Source organism: Melopsittacus undulatus, chromosome 5 (genome assembly GCF_012275295.1).
Source record: "Melopsittacus undulatus isolate bMelUnd1 chromosome 5, bMelUnd1.mat.Z, whole genome shotgun sequence".
In the NCBI taxonomy this organism is placed as follows: domain Eukaryota; kingdom Metazoa; phylum Chordata; class Aves; order Psittaciformes; family Psittaculidae; genus Melopsittacus; species Melopsittacus undulatus.
Window position 1 is genome coordinate 85,481,463 of NC_047531.1, and position 27,059 is coordinate 85,508,521.

A 27,059-nucleotide genomic window follows, 5' to 3' on the forward strand; every position below is an offset into this window, starting at 1 on the left:
TGGCCATCCAATTAACAATATTAGTTTTGTTAAGTGAAAGTTAACATTCTTTGTATTTACAAAGTGAGCAAGACTTACAAACTATAACTGATAATAGGAAAGGCTCCAGGCAAAAAAACCTGGCTCAGGATCAAAATGTTAAGAAGCTCAAGTGAGCAAAGTAATTCCAAATTGTGATTTGAACCTTTCTCACTATTTACTTAATTATTTAATTATTTATTAGATTATTTCTTGTTTATTATTTATATTATTCATTAAATGTGTAAATTTTCCCAATCAGTGTTCTCACTAACTACCACGTCTGGATACTGAAAATACAGTGAGGACTATAATGCTGTAAATAAGTGAAGCAAGAAAGCAAACTAAATTCAGTTTGTGAACTCTCCATTCTTAGAGAATAAATTTTAAAATTGTATTTATTTGTATTTAAAATATTTGTTTGAGAATAAGTTTTAAAAATTGTCACTTGCTATCAGAAAAATTTATTATGCTTTGACAAAATATTTATTAAATGTACTAAGCTGGTTTATAGTCTTTGCACAAGACTTATAAAGGTCATTTCACTGGCAAGTGTAACACTGAGGCTACCTCAGCACACACAGAAACCATTCCCAACAATTTAGAATAGGACAGGAATTACAATGTCAGATTTAATTGAGAGTAGAGGGCTGATTAAACAGGATTGCACAGGATTACTTTGGAAAGGTTAAAATGCCTGTTCTGCAAGTAATAAGAAAATCTTATATAACAAAAGCAACAGGCAGGATTTCATGGCTTTGTTTAATGTACTAAAAGGATACCCTGAGCTACTTTGCACTGTTCAAGGTCTAGGTCTAATCCTGGATCCAAAAAACTCTAACCCAACATGCCCTAATCCCTTTTTGTATTGGTATCTATTCCAGAGCTCCAGCATCTCTGACATTCTTGAGAAGGTTCTCATATCTCTAGAATGTTATTCTCTCTACAGAAAGCACCAACCTGTATCTGCCATTGCTATGAGGATATCCTTCCTACCAAATCAAGGAGGGGAATGAAGTGCTATATTATCAAGAGCTGCATGAAATATCTCACAGCCTTTGAGTGTATTTGTTTTGTTGGGGGAAATCACCATTTCTTTCTTTTATTACTCAGCCTTTAACCTAGGCATCCCTGGTAAGATTTGACCTACTGAGCTGGAAAACCCTATTTTGATGAGTTTTATCTACCTTCACAGCTGAAAAGAATTATCCTCTACGTAGTGTGGCAGCCAGCTCCACCTTAGCTTCCATTTAAAACAACTATTCTGTTGTTCATTAAGAAAAACTAATGTTTTTTTTAATCTTCTGACAAAGTGGTTAAAATTTATGAGCTCTGCCTCTCAATTCTTGATTATTTCTAGTTTGAATTTAAGTAAAAATCTGGCTTAATGAGCATTTGATGTTCCTATACTTTCTGCTGAGCATCTCTGCTTCTCTGTCATTCAGTGAGACTTTGAACTGTATTTCTCATTTTAAATCTACTTAAGTGTATGTGTATTGTTCTTAAATTCTGGTTCCACTTTGCCCTGTAAACCTTTTCTCTGTTCAGGATTGAATATCCCTATTGTCTATGCAGTATTTATGTACATCTGGTTGTTTCAGATGCATCGCAACAACAAATTACTCATGTTACAAAAAAAGCTTACTACAGATACTGCTAGAAATATTATCAGGTATTGTTTATAGTTACATGCCTGGTTTCTATCTAGTTCTGTTGAAAAGAATGAATAGAAATCATATTTAGCACTTGCCTGTGACATAAGCCTGAAGACTACATGGTAAAAAATATCTGTCGTTTGCAGCAGTGTTTGTCCTCACTCTGCGCACTAGTCTGATAAGGCAGGCTTAAATAATCACTTCCTCTTGCCTGGTTTTAATTAAAGTGACAGTAAGTAAATACTGACTAGAAATCAATCAGAATCAATGGCCTTATGGCAAACTGGCAGAGAAAAATCTGGTGCGTCAGTTAAGATCAGCCCAAAGAGGCAGTTTTTAGGCTGTCGTGTGGCCTGTGACTGGAAACTAAGAATTTAGATCCTGTAATACCAACAAAAAGGGGAAAAAGCACATGAATAAGATGAACTGACAATAGAGAAAAAGGCACGCCTAACAGGCCACCTGTCTGGTGTTACCCTACTAATGTTTCAAAAGAAGAATGAGTAACAAAATGCTTGGATATTTGGTGTCTAACCTCTTTTCAACAATACAACTGAACAAGTTCATAGGCTTTGGGGTTTTTTTTCAGTATATATTTAAGCTAAACAGCACAGATATGGATGAGCACATATCCAGTTGTTTTGCTGCCTAGTCATTTGCAAACCCAAAGTATTTTCCCTGTACCTATCTTCACAGTCATGCCCTAACTCTACGCTTACTTATTCCTTTTCTCTTCAGTGTTCAATAGCCACCAAGTTATCTATGAAAGTAACCTAAAATCATACTACACATGTCTCACATTCCTACCTGTTTGATTGTTATAAGCCTGATCTCAGAAAGGTTCAGGTGATCTCACTTAGATCTCTTTCTTTGATCCAGTGCCAGGACTTCCCTCACCTTGTAGTGCTACTTAAACGTTTCTTCCTATCTCTTTCTCTGCCCAGACATGAGGCACCCTATGTATTTCTGAGGCAGAATATCATATTTGTCTTAAAGATAAATATAGGTATATTTAAAGTCTAATGATTGGATTTTACTCCTTATCAAAGTCCTTTTATTAAAATGAAAAAAAAAAGAAAAATAAGAAAAAAGTTGGATTTTCATTTTATTTTTAATGCTTTTAATGCTAAGGAAATTGCACTTCTGAGTAACTAGTTTGTAATTTGTGATCAGGCACGATTCTGATAGTGGAGGAATTTCATTACAGGTACGGTAAAAAGAGGAGAATTTGCATGTCTGTGTACAGGTAAATAAATAGTAAACCACATTGATAACAGAGGCCATTATAATTTGAATAAGATTATATTCTCTCTAGGAGAGATAAAGGGTAATGAAAGACAATTCAAAGCTAGTTTGTTATTACTTCATCAAATGCCTCAGCCTCCAGCTGATAAAATTCCCTTGTATAGCTCCCATGAGACATTAACTGCAATGATGCTGCCAACCATTTGTAGTGATCTCTAAAAACATTAATATCACTATTTAAATGAGTTTGTGATGTAGTATAACAGAGGGTAAAGCTAGAGGTGAAACTGCTACATAAGCTCTCATAAAGCAACTACAAGTGTGTTACTGAGCATGACAACATGAATTATTTTCATAACAGACAGGTGCTCCAAAGAGACCCTAATAGACTTGCAGAAGACAAGTTGGAAAGTGTTCTGTGAAGTAACTTCCACTGTCCTCACCACCCTCCGTAAGAGCCAGAGCTTTTCCTTTCTTTTCAAGCAAGTAAAGAGTATCAGACTCCAGACTCTTAAGGAGTTTGCCTTAAGTCTATTTCTTCCTGTCTTCCCCTGGGGTTCTGTCATGTTTCCTCATCCTTCATTGTTTTACATATCTTTCCTTTTGTGGTCCAGTACCTACAGGGGTTTTGGCAAGGGTCCCTGTAATTGCCATAACACTGTACATGGTATAAAACTAAGCATACATGTTGGCCTCTGTCACACAATGACTTACAAGTCAAGGATGGAGAATTATCACAAGGAGCTCATGTCATCCAGAGAACACAGATCAGAAGCCTGCCATGGTTTTCTATCAAGGGCTTCAGAGGAAAAAGTGTTTAGATCCATTATATTATAGATCCATGCATTTCTACTGTGTTAATGCCCTCTACCAGAACCAGCCACAGCCAGTTTCATACAGATTTAGGAAGTTGCTGGGACTGTTGACTTGCAAAATAACTTGTAAATCTGAAAAGTAATTAATTCACATTTTCTGAACCAAGGAAGTGATGGGCAAAATAAGTAGGACAGCTGTTTGTCTTATTTTAGATCAAAATGTTTGTGTATTTAAAAAAAAGTAAATTCATGCTTGACTACAGACTTATGTTAAAATCTTTTCAATGTAAGCCTGTTAACTGAGACTTTCTCATGGGGACTATTTTATTAACACTTGGAAAGAAAAAGCACAGAAGCAAAAAGTACAGTTGTCACAGTGTGTCACTTGACAGGCTTTGAGGGAATTTAACGTTCTTTGCTACAAGTTCAGTCCCTTCCAGGAATACTCTGGAAAACCAAAGTGATTTTGTTAAGGGGTAAAATAGGCTGGGCTGAGGGATAGCTTAAGGCTAAACAACCACCAAAACTCCAACACTCCCACCCTCAGTTACATGCTTGTACAGCACAAGGACTGCCCTCCAACATCAATAATGAGGTAGTAAAATAACCCCTTCTCCATAGATTAATAAGTGGCTGCTGATCAGAAATTAGCCATTGGCCATGCACTTATGTTATTATTTTTAAGCAAACCTGATCTTCTATGTAAAATTTCAAATAAAAATATATTTTACTTGAAATTTTACATAGAAGATCAGGTTTGCTTAAAATAATTATAAAACCCATGAAGGGATAAAGAAGAAGAGAAATTAAAATAAAATGAAATTATTTACAGATCTTACTTTAGTATTTGAAGACAGACTTTTAAAGACCTTGTATTGTCTGGTAGATTAGCTAGCACCTTCATCTCAATGTCTGAAACAAAGTGCACACAATGCACACAAATGCTAGAAAACACCATTGAATTTTATTCATATCCATGTGTAAGGCAATTTTTTCTCTCTTCTGCTCATCTATAACACCTAAGACTTGATCAGTAAAATAATTCAGATTTTCTTAAATTGCCTTCCCAATAAAAAGTCTTACTGGAATCAAGAGGTTTTTGCCAGAATAAAGTCAAGGAGAATTAATATGAGTGTTAATGTAATTATTCATTGCTAGTATTAACACAATAGGTTATTTACCCTCACAAGAAGGGACACTACAGATGTTTAAAACTATTTTATGGGTTTGATTTTCAGTATCCATTTTATAGACTTCCTTTTGGAAAAACAGGTAATGTTGTGTGTGTATTCCCTTAATAGGGTTCTTTATTTTCTTAAAGGGCAGAAAAAGATCCTTATTTTTAAGACACATACTCTCTTTCTCTTACCCAAAATTAACAGTCACTAAAAATTCTGACTGTAGTGAAACAGGCAGAGACCAACATGTATGCTTTGTTTCTCCCTTTACAATTACCAAGTGACTTAAGATGTTTCAAACTATATAGTAATAAGTACATTCAAAGCTACCCCTTGTTCAGAACTTACAAAGTAATGAGGGTAAGAGGGAAGTTGCAGGGAATAGCTTTCAGCAATTAACATTGTTTTTCAAAGCTGAAGCTTCTTAGAGACATCATACATATTCTTCATGGTGTCTTTGTGTTTGCTTGGGTTTCTGCTTTTCTTCTCCCTCTCCCCCCCGGTTTAAAACCAATTCTAACATGCAACACTAAGCAAACGAAATACATGTCCATCTCTTCAAGGACTGATATCTCAACCCCTGTCATACACAGAGACTAACTTTAGAGCTTACTTATCAAGATTGTTTCTGTCAGCAACAGAATCACACCCTTCTGTCTAAGACATGTTGCACCAGGACTCTGGCAGCACCAACTGTTCTTTTGCAGCAGAGAGGTGACACTTGCTTTGCTTTTGCTTTGCTTCCAGGCTGTTCAGATGAGGAGTGACTGCTAAGAGGCAGTGCTCTTCAATGCAATATGTTTAAGGATATGGGCCCGACACACCTAAGGAACGTCCCTACTGCACGTACCAAGAGGAGAAACAGAAGGAAAAACCCTACCTGAAGAAAACCCAAAATGGTGTGAAACCAAACCCCATTTCAAGGTGCATTATATAGTCAAGAAACATTTCTTTTATAGGAAGTTTATCAGTTCACTAATATTCACACTACACAGACTTAAACTTCATACTATGACAATTAGGAAGCCATACCCTCACACAGTTCTGACCTCACTGAGATAATCAGAAAAGTATTTCCATTCATCCAGTAAGAGCAGAACTGGACACACCATTAATGTCAAAAGCCAGAACGGAGGAATTAACAAAAATATTTACAATAAAATTGCATTTGTAAAGATTTGACCAGAAACCAGAGATTAAAGGATTGTCATTTCAGCCATAGAGACACACGTAGACATTTATCGGTATGATAGATCGCACTTTCTAATGGTTTATGACTTGCTAAAAATATATATATTTAAATGCATTTTCTTTGGACTATGCAGAAACATCCTCCTTTGTCATCAGAGGCCTCTTGACAACTGCTGTCACCTTCCCATGACAAGTCTCACAAGGCTAGGGTGAAAAACATGCAAGCCACACTTCATTCATTGAGAAGCTGTCTCAGTATTACCCTTCGGGAAACTGTGTTGTGATGCAGATGGAGTGAGAAATTCAACTTTCCCATTTTCCAGCAGAGACCCTCTTCCTATAGCAACTTTGGGCTGGGCAAAAAGGAAAGCACTTGAGTGGCTCAGCAACAGGATTAAAGAGCAAGGCTGAGATTAGCCTCAAATCCTACTTGAAAAGTAAAACCCCTGAGTGTCACAGGACAGTCCTTAGGATGCCCACATCCCTCAGCCAGAAATCATATTCTCTATTTGCCTGCATTTGCTTTGGCCTCCTTCCCAAAGGTGTATCTCTAGTGGAGGTGCTGGTGGCTAGCTTTGCCAGATGTGGGCAGCATCAGGCTTTTCTCTCTCTATAACCAAGCTCTTCTGCCTGTGCAAGCTATCTGAGGTAGTCCTCTCTGTAAATGATGGGCACCTATGCCAGCTATGCTTGAAAAGAAAAACCCTGAATATGGCATACACATCTGAAGTGGCAGTTTTGACATCTAAAGCGCAGAAATGGCTTTGTGAATCCCAGCCCCACAGCTGCTAACTTTGGGTTTAGAGGAAAACGAGCTTGGGTTTCACAGCTTTCCTTCACCAGCCTTTCCCCTGGTACAGCTGGACAGGCATGGGTGCTAACGAAAACCCTCTTCTGTGAGATTAAGGTACAGCTGAGGTCTGTGCATCCCACTCAAAAGGTGGGGCACTGCAGGTAAGTGCTGTTACACATCTTGACCTTGACTGAGGCTGCAGCACGAGCCTCGTCACAGCTGGTTTTAGTAGAACTATTAATGGAAACTTCAGAAAGTGCTTATGAATCTTATCCCCAGCTGGCGATGGGGCTTTCACAATAAGAGATGGATCTGCAAAATCAGCACAGATCCACATTTTCATTAAACAGTTCAGATGTTTTCCGTGTTCAGCTCTTTCTTTCACATTGATCTGCAAAGCTCGGTTGCAGACCCAGCTCCCCAGAGTTGATGGAGATTCAGCTCTAGCACCTCAGTCACATCCAGTCTTCATAGAGGTAATATTATATATTTTCCACAATATTAAAAAAGGCTAAATGTGTATTTATTGCCCCAAAGTAAGAGGTATTGCATTATTCTTTTGAAGTATTTGTTCCCTGAGGAGTAAGTTGGGTGAAGATTTTCCAGTCATATTTCAGCCCTTCTTAAACATCGCAGCAGATACAATCAGTTTTTGAAATGCCCTTTATACCTGTCAAACTAAATAACATTTGTCTGCTCACAAAAGTGTGATGTCATATAGTCCCATTTGCTGCAGTTCGAGTCATTATCTATCTTGTCTGAAAGTGCAGTGTGCATGATCTGCAAGATCAATGTTGGGTTTGTTAAAGGGGAAAAACCAAGTATGACAGCTGCTGAATTCTCAAATGGAAAAGCAGAAGCCAAGATGCCATAAAACATGGCTGCCCCTGTGTAACTTAACTAGAGATAGGTGATTTCCTAAACTAGTTGCCTTTTGCTGATTAAGGCAAATACCAGGAAGCACTATAGGAGAGGGAAGATTAGAGATGCTTAGCTGCATGTGCTTCATTTGCAGCTGTTGAGATAGCAAGTCAGCAAGTGTGAGAGAAGATGGCATGCCATTTTTGCACAGATAACCAGAGGTGCTCTTAACCTGTCTCTTCAGGCATCCCTGATGGCACTGTGCTTTACAGTGCCAATGTCTCCACCATCCATTCCACCCCCACATTAGATACACCTATAGCAGTGGGAGACTGCTGACTGGTATTTGGCATCCCTGCCAGCCATAAGCTGCAGGGCTATAATTTGGCCTGTGGAACACAACTGGAAAGACTAGATTCAAGGGTTGAAAGACTGAAATGCCTTTAGGCAGAAACTCTAAGTAGCAAAGGAGCTTTTGATGCAGAGAAGAAGAGAGGGTCCTGCAGTGTTGCTTTTAGATTAACAGTTCTCCAAAGATGTGCTGAAACTCAGTCTGAATTTCATAGAGCTGTGAAGAAATTTGTGTATGAACATGACAAATCTGTCCATTACTCAGGGCCTCTTCCATCCTCTAAAATACAGCATTTTCCCTTGCTGCCTATCACATCCTATCCTATTCCTATACCAAAAGCCTTCTTTTTTTTGTCGCTGTTGTTTTGTCACAGATATATCAATGACATTTTACCAGCTGACCTGATTTCAGGTAAATAGCATTGTAAAATGTCACTATTTGTGTAAGCTTTCTTTGGCTAACATGATGTTTGTAAGACTCCACTGCAATGGGAGGGGGAACGAGGCTAGACCAAGAGTCTGAGAGGCAAAAATTCCTGGCCCTTAATGGGAAGGAGCACCCATAGAAATGCCACTCTGTTTAGTGCCTTTCTGGCATATCATTTCAAGACAGTATGATTTTAAGAATGATGTTACTTGTTTGCAGTGACTCCTTACTCCTATCATTACTTTAATGATAAATGTCAAAAGAGTAGTGCTATTAGTTAACCAAATGAAAGGGTAGGAAAAAGACTGGATTGGGAATAGAAATACTGAGGTATATAGTTGAAAAATCTATGAGGATATATCTACATGTTAATAATCAAAATTGTTTTCTAGAAATAAGTTATAAACTTAAGAAAGGCACAGGTTCACAGAGGGAAAAAGGAGAAAATGCTTATGTTTTCTATTGTCAAAACAGACCTATGTTCTTCAGATAAATCCTTAAACTTTAAACCCATTTCCTCTCTCTGCTCTGTGTTCTTTCCATATTTATGTCCGACACAAGCATCTTCAAGAACTGCAATATTATGCTAATTTATTGGCATAGATTTTAAGATATGAATTTTGGCTCACAACCCCAGAAGGCAATACTGGGAAAGTCCCATTTTTAAATGTAGAGAGTACTGTGTCTGCTTTGGGGCAGAATTCTGCCTGTGTTGTTGATTAGCCGTGCTCTAAATGAGGATATCCTACTGGATATACAGCTGGGGTGCCCTTCACCTATATTCTTAAGCACCAGAATGTTCCTAAACTAGCTTAGCCCATCTATTCTTACAAACACTTTGTGAGTGTTCAGATACACTTGACTAGGCAGAAGGGAATCTCTTAATTCCTGGTATTCAGGATGGACTTGGCTATTTTACAGTGCATTAGCCATACAAAATGTTTTATTTATTTAGCTGTCAAAAAAATATATGGCCTGCCAACTTTATTTCAACTTCACTTCAAACTGGCTTCATCCTTCCATGTGACTTTCTGACAGTATTAATCTCACAGGCTGTATGTACTGTAATATACATATTTCTGGCTGTTAAACTCCGGAGTGAATTCCAATTTTCTTCCTATACACCTATGAAGGTTTTCACTTCAAATCACCCATGAGCTATAAGCTGATTTTCTACATTTTTATAAGAAATCCTATACCAGGTCACATTCTTTACCAAAACCTGTCTTTTGTTTTACTAAATAATTATACATTTTTATATATTTACTATGCATTATATAATATTATACATTTTCTGTGCATATTCAGTGTTAAATTGTCATTGACAATAAGAGAAACACAAAGATGATACGTATATCTCCTTGCCTGTTCCATCTTTGGAGGCAGAACGGGAACAGGGAAGGAATGCTTTCACTGTTAAGTTTCAGCATTTTTCTTTGTGCTTGAATATTTAGCAGCTAGCCTCAGGGACTGATGATCTCAGTATTCTGGTCCTATAAATGGGACAATATGAGGAATCTTAAAAATGTGGAAAGAGCAAAACCCAAAACCCCTCATTTCTGACTGAACTAACATATGCAAAGTTTCTGAGCAAAGACACCCTCTTCCTACAAACTTGATACTGAAACTTCTAGCATTTCTCTATCAAAATGATTATGACAGAAAAAGATTTCCAACATATCATAAGGAAATCTTTTTTCCCTGTCCCAGTTGCAGTTATTAGCTTAAGGGTAAATGTTTCAAGCCTGCCCAAAGTGTGAGGGGAGCTTGGGGCACTGAGGAAGGAGGGGACGGAGAGGAAATCTAAGTTATTTCATCGTCTGACAATACACATCGGTGGTTTGTGACATTTCCAGTCACGTTTAAGCAGGTAAAGGGACACAACACTGGCTTTTGGTGAGATTATGGTCCCCAAGATCAAGCTCCGCTGAAAACAGGGGGGTTTACATGCGTGTAAGAACCAAAGCAATAGGTGCGCAACTGATTTTACAGCTATATTCAGGCTGAGGTTAAGACATTAACTTCTCCCTAAATCTGGCATTTACTAACTTCCAGTGATTACACCCCTAACAAAGTAAGAAGCACAAAACCCACAAGTGTCTCCTCTTCTACACAAAGAGGTTTGCCTTAAATACAACTCCATCTTTCTCAGCTGTTCTTAAATGTCCTTACACACCTAACCTACCTGACTATATCAGAGGTGAGGCAGCCAGCTCAGCTGCAAACCAGTGACAAACAGTAATGAGAGACAAGGAGATGGAAGGGGATAATGTAGTTACTGTAGGGATATCCTGCTTCTACAGCATTTTTCTCTTCTCAAAACTGCAGGCTTTGCTATTTCTAATTTTGAAAGAAAATAAGAGTTTAGCCTGTAAGTTTAAAGCATACATAAAGCATACTAAGTATTAAACAAGGAAAATGTTGCTTCCCTTAGCTGGAAATGTACCCGTATTGGCGGTGGCGGTGAGGTGTTCATTAACAATTTTGTCAGGTGCACATAGTTTAGAATAGGTGTTCTACTGATGTAAACACTTAAGTCAATGAAGTTTCATGTTCATGAAATAAAGCTATAATTAATGAAAGTTCAAATTCAAATGTGCAATTGCAAGAGATTACTAAAAAAGGTCTGGCAAGACGCAAGCCACCCCTAACTCCATGATCAATAGGATTGCGTTAAGTCACTCAGTCATGCTAATTCATCCAGTTTTATTACTAGCTCTTCATTAACACTCACTCTCTGTGTAATTATGCAAATATATCTGAAGAAAAAGATTCATTTCAAACCTGTTTTTTAGTTCTGGAGGAAGTGTAATAACAACACATGTTTTTCAGACACTGAAATGTAGCACCTGTGAACATACCGCAGATAATGGGTTTAATGCCAACAGTTTCCCCACATCAGTGTGGACAACCTTTTTGTATCCCTAAATCTAACTTTGACCTAACACTGAAGTTCACTTTCCCCTGAGGTGGGGGTTGGACCTGGTGTAACTGCTTCTATCCTTGATTATTCTATGGTACCTCACTACTTAGGAGATACTTGGCTGTATTTGAATCTCCACTTTTGGGAACTGTATTATCTTTCTGTTTGCAATTATGTGTCCTAGCTTCACATACCAGGCATGTTTGGGATGTGAAACCAAGTAAGAAAAGAGAAGTAGTTGTGTTGGCTTCTTTAGGAAAAGCATTGCCATTACCATGCTACCTGATGTGCCAGACTTCTCTCCATCTGTGCACAGATATGGTGCTGTCTCTTGTGCAAAAGAAGGTGGCACTTGAGAGTTCTGAGCATGGCAGACAAGTGATCAAGAGATAGTACATGATTTAAAGAAGAATATTGTTTCTCTATACACTTGATTTGGGAAATAGTCAAATCAGAGGCATTTCACCGCTGACTCTAAAAACCTCAAATCTGCAGAGATTTACTGTCTCTGCTCAGTGATGCTCAGGTCAGCACTCAATATACAACCAAAAAGATGTGGGTGAGAGAGACAACATCATGCATTCACAAGCCTAGGCAGGACCCATCTAAATGCTGGATGGAACTTAAGAGTGTGCTCAAAGATCAGTGTCTGTCTCATTGCTAACAAGGGAACCAAAAGGAGACATTAAGATCATTTACTACCAACTGGTTATCTCTAACACAATCATAGTCATGTGCTCTACAAGAACCTCAATCATGCATGTGTGGTTCTACTTCAATACAAATTCAACCTTGACATCCAAAGGTGTTCCTGGAGTTTTTATGTTAAAGCACTGGTTCTAAAAAAAGCAATTTCTCTTCTGTTTGTCCTTTGAAACTGGCTGTGTCCATTACTCAGCATGTTCAAAACTGAATCTCAGGAATAGCAGAGCAGTAACAGCCCAGGTAATTCTGATTAGTACAAAGACCAAAAATAAACATTAAATTTCCTCTCTGGCCTTTTCCTATACAAAAGTGCAAGAGAGATTAACATTATAATTAACTGTTCTGATCACTGAACGGCTGCAGGATCAGGTTTTGAGTTTGACTTCCTTTTTAAGGGGGTCTGTGGGATTTTCTTTTTCTCTAAAAGGGAAGATTAGTACTTAAGTCTTGGCCTCAGTGAAAGGAAGAACCAATCTTACTCTCATGCTGTGGGAGTATGGAGTTGAATGGAACTTCTTTTAAGACAGGATGCCTGAATTATAGGTGCCACAGTGTTAAGCAAGCCATATGGCTGAATCTAAGATGGAGCAACACTACTTGGACAAAAGCCCTCTTGCATGAATCTAAGAGATCTCTTCCCTACTCTGCACCAGGTTCTGTACACATTCATCCCGATACCCAACTGCCAAATATTATTATGTGACAGATATCTGAAGTTATCTGCCTCTTGATTTTGTTTGGTAACATTATCCAACAAATACATTTTTCATCTTACAAGTCACTAAAGAAAAGCTGGTTCCACTTAGGCCATGTTATTTCAGCTTCTTAGGACACCATAAGGCATAAAATAAACACTCACTCCATGCCCTGCCCAGAGAAGGACCACTGCATAGCAGTACATTCAAAGATAAAAGAACACATTATTATTGTAAAGACAAGATAAACATGAAATGCTGTATCTCTGGGCACGTGCACACATATGCTTCATTGCTCCGTGATCTCACTCCTCACAAAAAACAAACTGTTTAATTCTGATTTTTAAAGAGCAAAATCATTTTCTATATTGAAACAGCCCATTCATCACATAAAGCATTTGATTCTGTCACCTCAAGTACTTGTTAAATCACTTCCAGCTGCTACAATCAAGGGCTAGGTACTTCCAAGGTCTGACACTTTCTGAGCTCTATTACACCTTTAAGTATGATTCTTCAATCCAATTCTAGCCTTCATAATAATCAAGTGCCCACTCCACTTAACTTCAAGGTAACTGGGGAACCTGGAATTCTCCATATATGCCTGTATCTGATTTTCAATCAGATCTCTTCAACCCAAGACTGAAAGCTCCTGAATATCAGCTAAGTATTAAAATGGCATCGTTTGCAACTGCAACAGTGTCATCAGTAGCACTTCCATTGTTAAGCTCCTGTTTTTCCCAGGTCCAAACCAGAATGTTTAGACTGAGGCTGGAATTAAATATACAAGGAAGAATTCAACTGCAAGCATGCATGGTGCCTGCTATATAAACAAACTGTCTGCTCACACAATTTGGTTATGTGGGTTTTTACTAAATGAATTTACTAAATTATGCTTCATGTGCTTAAAAAAGGGGGTGTCACCAACACTGTAAGCACTGAAAGGCAGAAGTTGGTTAGAAATGGAAACGTGACCGGGCCTGTTAGTGTGTTGCTTGTAGTATTAACCTCACAGCTGAAACCCTAACATGAGTCATTCCAAAGGAAGCATTGTTGTACTAAGGAATTTTTCCCTGCTTCCACTGCATAAACTGGGAAAACATCTATTGGTTTTCCTTTTCTGTCTCTCAAAGCATTAGCTCCTGTCCACCTCAGGAGCAAGTCACTTAGTTGTATTATTGCACAGTGATTCTAAAGCTGTTAGTTGCACATAGATTACTTGAATATCCCCGTCCCCTTCTTCCTTGATCAGTGTCACCTGTATTTGCATGCATGGCAATCCTGCAGTTGGATAGCTACAGATGTGCTTCCTTTTTCTTCCAATAAAAAAGAGACTTCTGTTGAGACAACCTCTAAAAGAAAACAGCAAGAGAAGTAGGAAAGCAACAGTTTCCCACAGAACAAGCCCCTCACAAGAGCAGCAGCCCATGGCAGACCTTGTATAGCTCCATTTCGTGTGGTTTTGTGCATTACATTTGAGTTCTTTCATCTAGTAAGACACAAAAGAGAGTATTTTTCTTGTGGTTGGCTCCTTACTCCAACACTTCCAGGTACTATATCTCTGTGGGCTAATAAAACTGAAGGTCCCACTGCAGTTTTTCCATGAGAGGCACATCTGTGGGACACTGTCCACCTTCCTGAAATGTGTAGGGACAAAAAGTGCCCTTAAAACTGTTCTTTACTGAAACATGGTTAAAATGAGACAGTGTATTCAACAGTTATTAGCAGGGGCAGATAAGCAGATAGATAGGAATTCAAAAGCCTGAGTTTTTTAGAAGATCAGTTTAAAAAGGGTCAAAATGTTCTGACCTACAGAAGCCTTTTAACTTGGTGATGGGTAACAGCACAAAGTTGTTTGGGGTTGGGGCTTTTTAGCATGCCAGTTATACTATTTGCCTTTTTTATTTTAACTCTCCATTTCAAAATAACGTATTTTATCTTCTTATGGCAAAAACTTCAAGTTTTTCCAGCACAATTAGCTTAGTAACTGAGCTGCCTAAATACTCTTGGACACACTTCATTAAACATCAGAACTGACTGTATGCAATGTTTAGAAAAGAAACTGTTTGCTTTACTTTTTAAGAACCCCACAACTTTCCTATGCTCTACTCTAAACATTACCAGTAATGTGAATGTATTTCACACGCAAAGCTGAATACACAGAGCAGCTAAAACTGCAGGTGTTTAAGAACACTCTCAGTTTTCAGATTGAAAGCTTCCTGTGTTATTTCAGAAAAGTACCCAAAATACACTTAAAGCATATTCATAAAATAAAGGCACTTAAGTTGGGTATATTTTCCAGACAGCGCTGCTGCCTTCAGGAGGGTCAGGAGATGGATGCTTTCAGATTGGGAGCTGGAAATTCCAGATGTGGTACTCCTTGCTGTTAATGGGCACACAAAAGCTGTTTGGTGACAGTAGAGAGAAAGAGAAGCAAAGGATATAGACACCATGAAGCATAGATGAGAAGAGCTAAGGTTTGACACAGACGCATTGACTGCTGCCCTGAAAGGAAGGGAAAAACAAAGCACTATAGCTTCTTCTAGTCTAGTGGATGAATAAATAGAAGATGACAGAAAGTCTTTTGGATGCTTATGAATGTCAAATACTTTTAAGTGGCTGCCTTTCCTTGTCACTTAACATTAAAAAGCCATATAAAAATACACTTATGCTCAGTCACTTGGCTAGGGACATAAGGCTAAGCTTAGCTGACTTATAATTTCAGTATCGATTAGACACAAATGTTATGGTTGTCTTTTCTTTTAAAACAGCCCCCCACCCCCTGCTACTTTATCCATTATCTTTGTATAGTTCTTCCACCATCTGTGTGCATTACTTAAACAGATTAACAAGTAGAACTGTAAATTAGTCCCAAAAGAAACCCTTTCAAATTCAGGATCTGTTGGTTTTTCTTTTTTCCTTCCCAGAAAAAGATGCTTGTAGTAGATAAATACACAAATACGTTCTGCAAAACAGGGATTATAGTAGTTTGCTGGTGCATGAAAACTGAACAACCTAAGAAGTGAAAGCATGTAATCCTTCATAACTAGAGATGTACATTTTGCTGTCTAAGCACGAGAAATAACTGATCAGAAAATCATTATTGTTTCCTATTCTCCCATTAGAAATTCCCACTCTTTCATTTGTGCTAAGATGTAAATTAACTCCTTACTCCTTGATGATTATTCACAGACCAAGTGAGCAGGAATCGGAGGTGCTGATGTGAACAGAGGAAAGCACCAAAGACCAGAAAACCTAAAATGACACCAAACAGCTGAACCAGTTGCTATCAGTGAAAGCTAATTCTAACACAATAGGTAGGGAAACCCAGGCAGAAATCAAGCAGCAGTTTGTACTGGAAGGAGTTAAAGTTTTCCTGCTTGTAACAGTGAACTGTGTTACTGCTAATTAGGGAAAGGAATTATTTTTATCTCCTTCCCATGTACCAAGCAGGCATAGTTCAGCTGCACCATTCAAATCTGTCTCTGTCACAGTTTCCAGCCCTCCACTCCAATTCGTTCATCTGCACAAGCAGATTCTTTTCCTTTTACCACTCGAATTCATCCCTGCAGTGTGTCTGTATCAATAGCTTTACACTAAAATTAAATCTCAATGAAGAGTTAGCAGGATGATAGCATGATCTCCCCACAATCATGTTACTCTTTTCCCTTTCTAATACATTCTTCCCTGTGCCAGTGTGGGTTGGAGTTCAACTACATGCAGTGGAGAGAGGAAAAGGCACATACACTGTCATGACACTGTGCATTCACATCTCAAATCATCTGTGTAGTTCCAGTCGTCTCTCCCAACAAGGATATAATCAAATCTGATAAAAGTCATGGCAGGAAGGCAATAAGAACTAGTAAATGTTGCACAGCTTCTGCTGGAGTGATTCAGTAGGATTCTTCATAAAGGAAGAGGCAGCAGAAAGGAGGCAATAAACATCATGAGAGGAACAAAGTGTCTGGGTGATGATGTTCACAAATTCTCAGTTTAAGCAGAAAGAGCCTGAACGAAGAAAAAGGGAGTTTCTTTATTTTTCCCTTTTTTCTTTATTTTTACCCCATCCCACCAAACAAGCTACTCACTGGAACTAGATATAGGGGGGGTGTCTGTGGTACTTATTTTTCCTTTTCTACATTTTTTTTATTCTTTCATTCTTTATTTTAACCCTTCTAAACTTTTTGTCATTATCAGTCAGGGGCTAGTGAAATATGCACAACCTCAAACACATCAATAAGTGCTTTGTCATTTGTGGCCACTGCCAGGGGCTTAACACCAGGCCAGAGAGAGACTCCATTTTCAGCAAGAATGAGATTCCCAAATACTCATGTACATGTTCTTAGAGTTGCCAGGTATGTGGGTTCTATGAAAACAGGCATGTGTCAGTAAGACCATGTCCAACTGCCAAATACTATGAGGTCTTGATGTTTCTTGGAGGTTGGGAGGGGAAGGATAGGAAGATTGAGAAAGTGTCTTCTAGAGCAAGTTCTGTTTAATAACACAGAGACTGTGAAATTATGGACACCTCACTCCTGTAAGGAACATCAAGTTTTTCAGACCTTCCAATGCACAAACTGATGTGACACACCATTTGAAACCTACACAAAAGGCTTGTTGTCCCACCTTGTCAAAGATGGTTGTATTTGGTATCGTGCTGCAGTGCTGTAAGTAGCAACAGTAGGAAGTACAATATAATAGAGAGAATCAGGCACTTGAGTTCAGAAACATTAATAAAAGGCTAGAACAAAGCTATAAAGGGTGACCCTTCTTGGAGAAGGAACTATCAAATATTAGGAAGTTAAAAATGGTTTTGATCTTTTGATCAGTGAACAATGAACATTGTGCATTTATTACACTATTTCTTTCCTGTGGTCAGTATATGTTAGACTTTTTAATATAAATTGTATTACCCATATAATCACCTTAAGGGAACTAACCCCATTAAGACACAATGACTTTACCAATACTCTGCCCTTCTGATTAGAACAGGAGAGGTGGAGATCTGCCTGTCCCACTGCAGGGCTGGGGGCTGCATACACAAGTCACCTCCCTGGGACATTGCTTTCTGTCTTGGATTCTTTCCTGCAAAATGAAGTTAATTATACAGTTCTCCCCTCCGTTTTTGCCTGAGCCCTTTGAACTGCACTGCTGAAATGCCATTGAAGAGCAAGGTATTAGAGATCAAAACCAGATGAGAACTGCAGACATAGACCCATCATCCACAAAAGTTTTGCTTTGGACCTCAACTTCAAACTCTTCTCCTTTCTATCAGTGGTGCTGGCAGAGGATATAAATATCCCCACAAGCTTCAAGAAGGTTCAGGTACAAACCTGAGTGTGAACTTTCTGGCTCCTGCCCTTCTTTTGACTTTAAAGCTCATCTCAACAGCAGCCTCCTGCACATGGTACATTCTCATTGAAGTGCATATTTTCCCATCTAATACTAAGCACTTCAAAGCACACTGCCCTGTTTCTCTACTGCTCATTGGCTTCAGCAGTGAACAGCAGCTAAGTTGATAGTATTATGTCTAGCTTCTACTTCGATACAACATCAAAGGGACATATGTATATTTTAAAGAATTACAGCTAGAGCTGTGCGAAAACTTGCCTTACAAGCCCCAAACCTTAGTAGCATGTTTGTATCTTCACCTTTCATTGTATCATCCTTTTCATGCTCTGTGTTAGGATCACAGAAAAAAGGTTGATAGAACAACTCCAATTATCCCAAAGAAAACCGAGATACTTTAAAGGTTCAGATAACGAATGATGTCCTTGGTGTTCACAGACACTGGGGAGACTTGTTTCAGCTAAGAAAGAATGCCAAATAATCACACAAATAATACATGCCTGAAGTTTTACATGCTTGGCTTCCTTCCTTCTTACTGTCTGATGTGTATTCCCCCAAGTTCTCTCCTTCTCTCCAAATCATTTGCATGACTACTCTGCCTCCCTTAAATAACAGTACAAACAAAATCCCTGCCCTGAAAAATCCACTACCATATAACCCATTTGAGAAGTTCTTAAACATACACTTGACATTTTTGATTTTAGGGATGCAAGTGGATGTTAGGGATGCTGAAGTTGTTTACCTAAAGACACTTCAGGTGCCCCCATTACTGGGTCACCATGCAGTATCTACAGCTTTCAATCTTTCACATACTTATCTTCTCAATACCTCATGGGAAGTCAAGAAGTGCTATTATCTCTGGTTTACAATCAGGAAAATGAAGACAATAGAAGCAAATAGCATGGTTGGGGAAAGTACTTCAGATCCTAAATCACTTAACCCTCATTATAAGCAATGTAGTACTGTGCTCCAGGGACAGTATGGATAAGCCAGCAGCCTCTTCTACACTGCTCACTGGAAACAGCAGAGTGCTTCTCCAGGGAGCAACCTACACCCTGTTTGTAGAAAAAAGGAACATTAGACATATTCACATATGACTGTACCTAAATCAGGAAAGCCTTTTTGAGAACCGCAGACTGATTTCAGACCTCAATTTGAAATGTCTGAAGTGTCACAGTGTGTTACAGCATTCTTACCAACTCATGATCCTTGCACCATCTGCCTTTCTGCAGCAGACAAGTCCTGTTATATTTATATGTTGTTACAAATATCCTGTGATATTTGGGTTTGTAAATGCAATTCAGGCACCTGCAACACAATGGTTTCTGAAGAATTCTACCTTGGTTGCAATGGGGTTACTTCAATCTCCAGAAACCTGAAGCACATTCCTACCTGAAGGGCCATCTGCAAAGAGACCATGTTCATGCATAAGCATGCACATGTGTGTATCTATGCACAAGTATATAGTGTCACTGATTACTTCTGCCTCTGTTCATTGCTCAAAAATGCAGGAGAAATTTAGTCACATACAAATATGGCTTGTTTTGAGCATTTGAAAGTACAAATAAAACAATAAGCTTCCAATGAACTCATCCACTTGCACTCATGAAGTCCATGGAGTTGATTAAACCAGTGTAACCTGAAGTATTTATTTCATCTTCCTAACAGAAGACAGTCGGATAAAAACAGAACAAAACAAACCAAAACCAAAAAAACACCTCAAGAAAGGCAATAGAACATAAAAGTTTTCCCTCTTGCTGGCATTTTATAGATGACAAGGTATGAAATGATTGATCATGCACTGTAATGATGGATAAGGACAATTGGCTGAAAGGTCAAAACTATTAAGTAAATAATAAAAGTAAAAAAAGAGAAGATGGCACATTTCTCTCTGAGGCATAGTAAGTTTAAATGGCAGGAAGACATTCACGTCATCATCACACTGCTTTTGTTTAAGCTAAAAGAACGCTGAAAGGTAATATTAGCAACTAGTTAAGCACTTTTGTTTGTTCTTGGACAAGTAAAATATGGGGAGGGTTAAGCATATTTCAATTACTTACACACACATTAATGGTTCAAAAATTATACTCTTTTTTTGCAAAGTTTTTCTTTAAAACCAGTGTACCATAGTATGATATACTGAATATTTTTCCCCATTCATGAGTTTGCATCTACGTAGTCAAGTACAAATCAAAGAAAAAACAATTGATGAGTACAAGCCAGAACTTCTCCTTATTTCAGGAGTGACAGATCTGTCTAGATTTTAGTATAGTTATTCCAATATAGTTATTGGCTTTAACCCAAGCTATAGCTCTGATGGTGTGTGTGCTGCTGAAGTGCAGAGGGGCTTTCAGTGGCAGCAGCTCTTTATTCTATAGGCTAAGCTCACCTGTCTCTAGTAAAGGAAGTTCAGGGAACTCAATGCCGTACCAACCAACACACAGCAGAACTCTGTGGAGCTTGTGACTGCACCTGAATGATCGTGACCCAATCCTCCTAGGTATGATGCTACAGACCAAAAAGATCTGTAGAAATTCTTAATACCCCCTAACACAGCAAGACTACTTTGTGAAGGATGTTTTTCACCATAACAACTATCAGATTTATTTCAATTCTATAAAAGCATTTTTCATTAACATAAATGATCAATAATGGCATATTTTGTTCTATATAAATAGTAGTTTGGGTTAGTTGTGGGCGTTTTTTACTCCTTTTTTTTCTTCCTAAAGAAACCTCTGCAAAAATAACTCTATTACACCCACAAACCATTGAACCTACCTAGCATTTCTTGAAGAAATGCATATTATTATTATTAATAATAATAATAATAATAATAATAATAATGTGACTTTGTGCTAGTGCATTTGTCAACATTAGAGTAATTAGCTCAAGTTTCATCAACTAGCTGGTGCAATCTGTTCCGAAAGCAACTTGGAATGTTAAAAATCCTAATAAGCTTCTCCAGCTTCTCAGGTAAAGCCTGAGGGATTTGATTTCAACTCTGTCTAAAATGAGCAGAAGTCTTTTAGAAGATAAATCAATACAGCTGAAAACCATAAACACAAAAAGACCAACAATAATGCTAGTTTGTCTAATATTTCAGGTTGTTGCATACTTTTTAAAGGAAAAAGAGTATTTTGCAAAGGAAAAACTGAACTAAAGCAAATCTGGAACTCCAAACTTACAAAGGCTTCCATGCCTCAGCAACCTCACATTTGTGAGCAATCCCACAAATATCTGAATCACAGATAAAAAGTTACCCTGTATCTACTCCTAGTGAAACAGATATACAGCAGTAACTTCTATATAGTTCCTGGTTCTTGCTTTTCTTGGGGCTGTTTGTGTCCACACACACATGCATTTGTGTATTTTAAGTGCAGAGAGAATCACTTCAGGCAGAAAACGAAAAACATGCTTCTGAGTTACTGGTTGGGCTTAAACTATGACATCAATACACAAAAATTACTTATTGATAGCAGTTTGTCTCCACCAAAAGGCAGCACAAAAAATGGAGCCTCTGGAAATGCCTTAAACTGCCTGATCCAAAGCAAAACCTTTCTCCCTTAGCAGCCATTTACAATCACAGCTCAGTAAGACAAGAGGCTTGGAAAACTTTCAAGTAGAGAAGTCACTCAAAGAAACTGCGTTAACAACATTGGATTGTATGGTAAGAATGACATGGGGATATACATTAAGGTACGTGTGTACATTAAGGTACACAAAAGTACACCTTGGGTAGATGGTGATTTTACTGAGGCAGCTGTAAGGAATGAACTAATATTGGAACAATACAGGAACAAACACAGACTTGGTTGCCTTAATCCAGCAAAGTCCCACAAATCATGAGATGAAAGCACACAGCCTCAATAGGGATGGAAGGGGACAGAGGGAAGCTTCACAAATGGCACTTCACAATGAAACTGGGAATGAGCAATTACAGCGTGGCTCGAAATTCCTGCTCTCCCTGTACACCGTCCATCACCTACTCCAAGAGAGCAGAATTAACAGGCTTCTGCATATGCTATGTGCACAGTAAGAGGATAAAATAGCAGAGAACAACTCTTTCTGAAAGGAAAAGGCCTGTCACAGACACCACAGACATAAAAAAGAGCACTGTGCTTCACCAGCAATAAGGAAAAGAGCCCTGATGATAACATCCTGCCTGCTTGATCACTTCACAGAAAGTATCTCTTGAAAGGTGCCTTCTCTGAGAGATCAAATTAGGCTATAATACATTTACTAATTAGCAGTAATGTACTAGAAATTACAACTTGCAGGGGTTTAGCTTGTAGTATTTCTCTTGCAAACAAAATTAAACATGCTTTTACAATCTGTTACCCAACAGTTTTCCTGGCTTTCCTTCTGTTTTGCCTCACACCAAGGAAAATATAGGGCTATGTTTTGATCTTTAGGCAATACACCTGTGCACCCATCTTCTGAGCACCACTGGGCTCCAGAGCTAGGAAAGCAGGGGGGAAACACTTCTTTGTTGTAATGGTCAGGCATAAATTGTGAGTCACACTTTGGTCTATGCCATATGTGGAGTACAGATACCATAAATTCAGGCCTCAGCAGTTAGCTCATAAAGCTGAATCTGCATCTTCCCAAGCACAGAGTGGGGATGCCAGAACCATGCTGTTCCACAGGCTGCACAGCAGCAGCATCTTGGAGACAACTGAAGTGCTCTAGAACAGCTTTAAAGTTGCCCTGGGTTAGACTGCAAAACAAAAGGGAGAAGCAGCTTAAATCCCATGTCTACCTGTGCTGTAGGTAAAGAGTTGGGCCAAAGATTGTTCTATTATTCACTGTAATATTGCTAATTATCATGATCTTTCCTGTTACTTTTCCTGCTTCAATAGCACAATAGTGGCCTTTGCCACAACCTTCTTTTTTCTGCCTAGTGCCCACTTCTTGCTCATTCCTTATGACAGCAAGAAAAACAACAAGAGCAAGCACATACAAGTTGAGAGGGAGCAACACTTACAAGTTCCATTTGGGTTTTGCTGCTGGTTTTGCAGCTCTATGTGAATAAGGGGTTATGAAGAGTTACATCATACATTTGTTATTACACACAGAATATCAATAAATAAATGCAAATTTCATAAACTAAATTTATTGTTACAGCGTAACACACATTTTTCAGTCTATTGACAGATTTCAATGAAAACTATATAAAAATATATATAGTATATACAATTACTTGTACTGCTCTATAGTTAGCTAGGTTTCCTTCCATATGGCAGTTATACAAGTAACCTCTTTTTCCCTGAGTTGGCAAGCATACATGCTATAACAAACACTCCAGTGTAGAGCTCTAACAGACTGAATGCATTAAATGCATTCACAGCTCAATTTGAGAACTGTTTTTCATTTCAGCCCTTCATGGTTGAATTCTGCTTATTATGGAGTACCTTGAGTGGAGGTTTATTTGATCCACTGAGCACAGCAATTTTAAGATGACCACAATCTGAGAAGAGTGTGATACCTAACAAAGAAATTAAACTGAATGTGAAGAATGGCATTCAACAGAGTGATTCCATCTCACACAAGTATGGATATACCATTCCTTCTTGCTAGGATGTGGCAAACAACAGTCAATGTTCAGCTGGTCCCATCTCAGGTCAGGATGCTGATCAGACTTCAAGTTTGCTTCCAGGCCTGTTATCTCTAGTAGAAAAAGGCAGCCTCAAAAGGCCATTTAGAGATTCTCCTCATGCAGGGGAAATCTAACATGATATAAAGACACTCCTCTGATATTTCTCCTTGTTGGTGGCACAAGACATGCAGGCTAAGCAAAATGGTATATGGAAGGAAGATCTTTATAGTTAGCTACCCCTGATTACAGAAACCATGTGCTGACAGCAGTCGCCAGAAGACATAATAGCCTTTAGATTGCTCTGATTTATACTTCAACAACCAAACATCTCCCTTGAGAACAGCACAAATATTGAGGTGGCTTAAAATCCTTGCTTTCGGTTTGGCAGCATCTGAGGACCTGAAGAGCAGAGCTGCAGATACACTTACACATATTGAACAGCAAGTAGAAATGTTGAGTGACAGTTTTAATGTTCCATCCTTCCTAATAGGGTGTCAATCTATTTGTAGTCTTTTAAAGTGGTACAGCATGAGGTATTTCAAATGAGATTAAGCTGTTGACAAAACAGGTCTTCCAGTGGTCTGCATATTTTATTAGAGTGCTATAGCTTCTAAGTTACCATAAAATGGTGGGATTTTCTCCCATCTAAGCAAAAGTCTCCACTTTTTGAATACCACTTGATGAATCAGAAGATAGTCAAGATTAGATGCTCATCTACAGTTCTGCTGTAGCTGATCATAATAATAAAACTATTATTCAATAATTCAGCAATGGTCCTAAAGTGAATTGGCTTTTCTGCTGTCAATTATTCCTAGGGTAAGCAAGTACAGCAGCACAACCAGTAAACAGCATGCACACTTCTGAGCTGCTGCTCCATAAGAAAGAAAACGGGAACCCTACATGACTTCCTTCAAATTTGATTTTGCAACCTAAGTCTACCTTTGATATACAAATGGAGTCTCACTGAGGTGAAAAGAACTAATTCAACAAACCTAAAGTTGTGAGACAAATCTGGTGTGCTATAGACAGGTATCTAGAGATTTTGCAGTTGAAGGGACTAGTACAGCTGGCTTTTACTTATGTTTATGCTCGCCTGCCTGAAAACAGTATTGAACAGAGAATTTTTCTTCAAGGACTGCTTGGCATCCTTACTTCACAAAAAGAATTCTCCAAATTCCCAGAGTATCACCCCTTATTTATATTACTGCACTCATGCTATCTATGGCCCTTCCAGATTCTAAGTGCTGCCAAGGTCTACCTTGCTCCCAGTATAAATCAGAGCAGCCTTAGAGAGTAGCTGCTTCCCAGGCTGCTGTAAGAGGGGGAAGAAATAAATCCATAGCTGTGCCATGGGCTCTGTGCCAGTGGAAGACACCCTATAGATATTTTCAATCAAAACCTTACATCCTCAGAGCAGCATAAAACATCTAGCCTGGAAAACGAATTGGGCCCTTTGGTCCCTCCCCTTTAGGGATACAGACATGAGCCAAAGCTTGTTTATCAGCTCCAAATATACCAAAACTTTGGAGAAAGTTTAGGTCTATAGCTGTATTTTATAACATGAGCCCATTCCTACCCCTGACATATCTTGCTGTGCCTGTGATTAGGAAAGGTTATGGCTGTGAATCATGGCTTGAGGAAATGTGTAGTACACCTGTGTACAAGAGTAAACTAAATTCAGTTTGCTATTTATCTACTGTATTTATCTCAGTTAAGTAAACTTCGAGTTTGTCAAGATTTCCTGCTGGAAATTCTCATGGTAATACGAGTATAATTGCCTTTTTATTGCCACAGACATCTGCTACAGTTTTCAAACAAAGAAAATATCCCCCCACCTCCTTCCCTCCCTCTCCTGGCTTTGTCTATAACAAGAGAAAGATCCTCTCTTATTTTGTGTGTGTGCCTCTCAAAGCTGTCTGAGGGGCAGTAGAAACCTATCTGTCAACCCTTCTTCCTTCAAACCCTCTTACACTTTAGGAGGACAAGAAATGAAAAGCCATACTATACAGGTTTTAGTCCATTAAATTAGAGGTCTGCGCACTAGAATGCAGAAGGCATCAGACATCCCTCTCAAACCCTCTAATTTCCTAGTAAGGATCTTGGGTGCAATCAAAAAGCCTTTGTCAAAAGTAATGTGCCCAAGAAACCCTTAATCCACTGCAAAGAAACCCTGCATTTGAGCTGACTCTAAGGTGCCCTCCTGCCATTGGAGCAGGAACATGGGAAAGCACATGAACACGTCAGGCAAAGTTGATGGTATTTTATGACCCTGTGCCACCTGGTCCCACAAACAGACTTGTGCCCTCATCCTCTCACTGAAGGAGAATATGGGGATCACACCTTTGTATGTATTGAATTTAAGATATTTTTGTATGAGAACTAAACTAAAGAAATTGAAACAAATCTGAAGCAAAGGAAAGGCAAATACTGTCCTTCGGCTAAAAGGCACTCCAGAAATGTTTTGGGAAAGAGTGCATGATACCCATGCAGAATCTGTCTTTAATGGATAGACCCCACAGGAGGAAGAGGGAAGAGTCTGGAACAGAGAGACCTGCAGTGAAGACATTCAGAAAAGCTGCAGGCTGAAGGTAAACCAACATCTGCCCTAGCTCATCATCACAGGGCTACAAGTTAACTTGTCAAGCACCTTCTCCAGGATTGACTCAGATATTGGAGCAACCACCCATCATATGGGGATGAGCAGGAAGCTGAGTGCTGATGAGTCGTCTTGCATGCTGGAAATAGAAACTGTATGAGGAGAGAGAATATAATCTATAGAAGAGGCTGAGGCACAGACACAGATCAAAGACATTGATTACTGTGGGATGCGTCTTTTAAATCAATTATTGCTCCCAGCCTTGGACTAGCTGCTGGACCTCTGTGGGAGAAGGGCTATTGCACAACACTGGCCTCCCACACACATATTCCAATTCACATAGGCAGTTGTGTCTCAGCAGTCACTTGCCTGGGAGTATGATGTGGCCTGGTAACTGCATGGTAAGGGGAATAGCCTCATCTCATGGTTTGTTGAGTCACTGCAGGGAGTGCTATCCCCTATGAGTGCTATTCATCAGGCTAGGCTACAGAGAGCTGACTCAGTCCGTCCAGTTGTAGCAGTGGATTTCCAACCATGGCCAGAGGGAGGAGGAACACATGGCAGCAGTTCTACACTGACTCTAAGCATCCAGACAGTCAGCATAACAGGGGGACTTTGAGGTGGCAGGATAAGACATAGCTGCGGTACTGCTATAACCACGGGG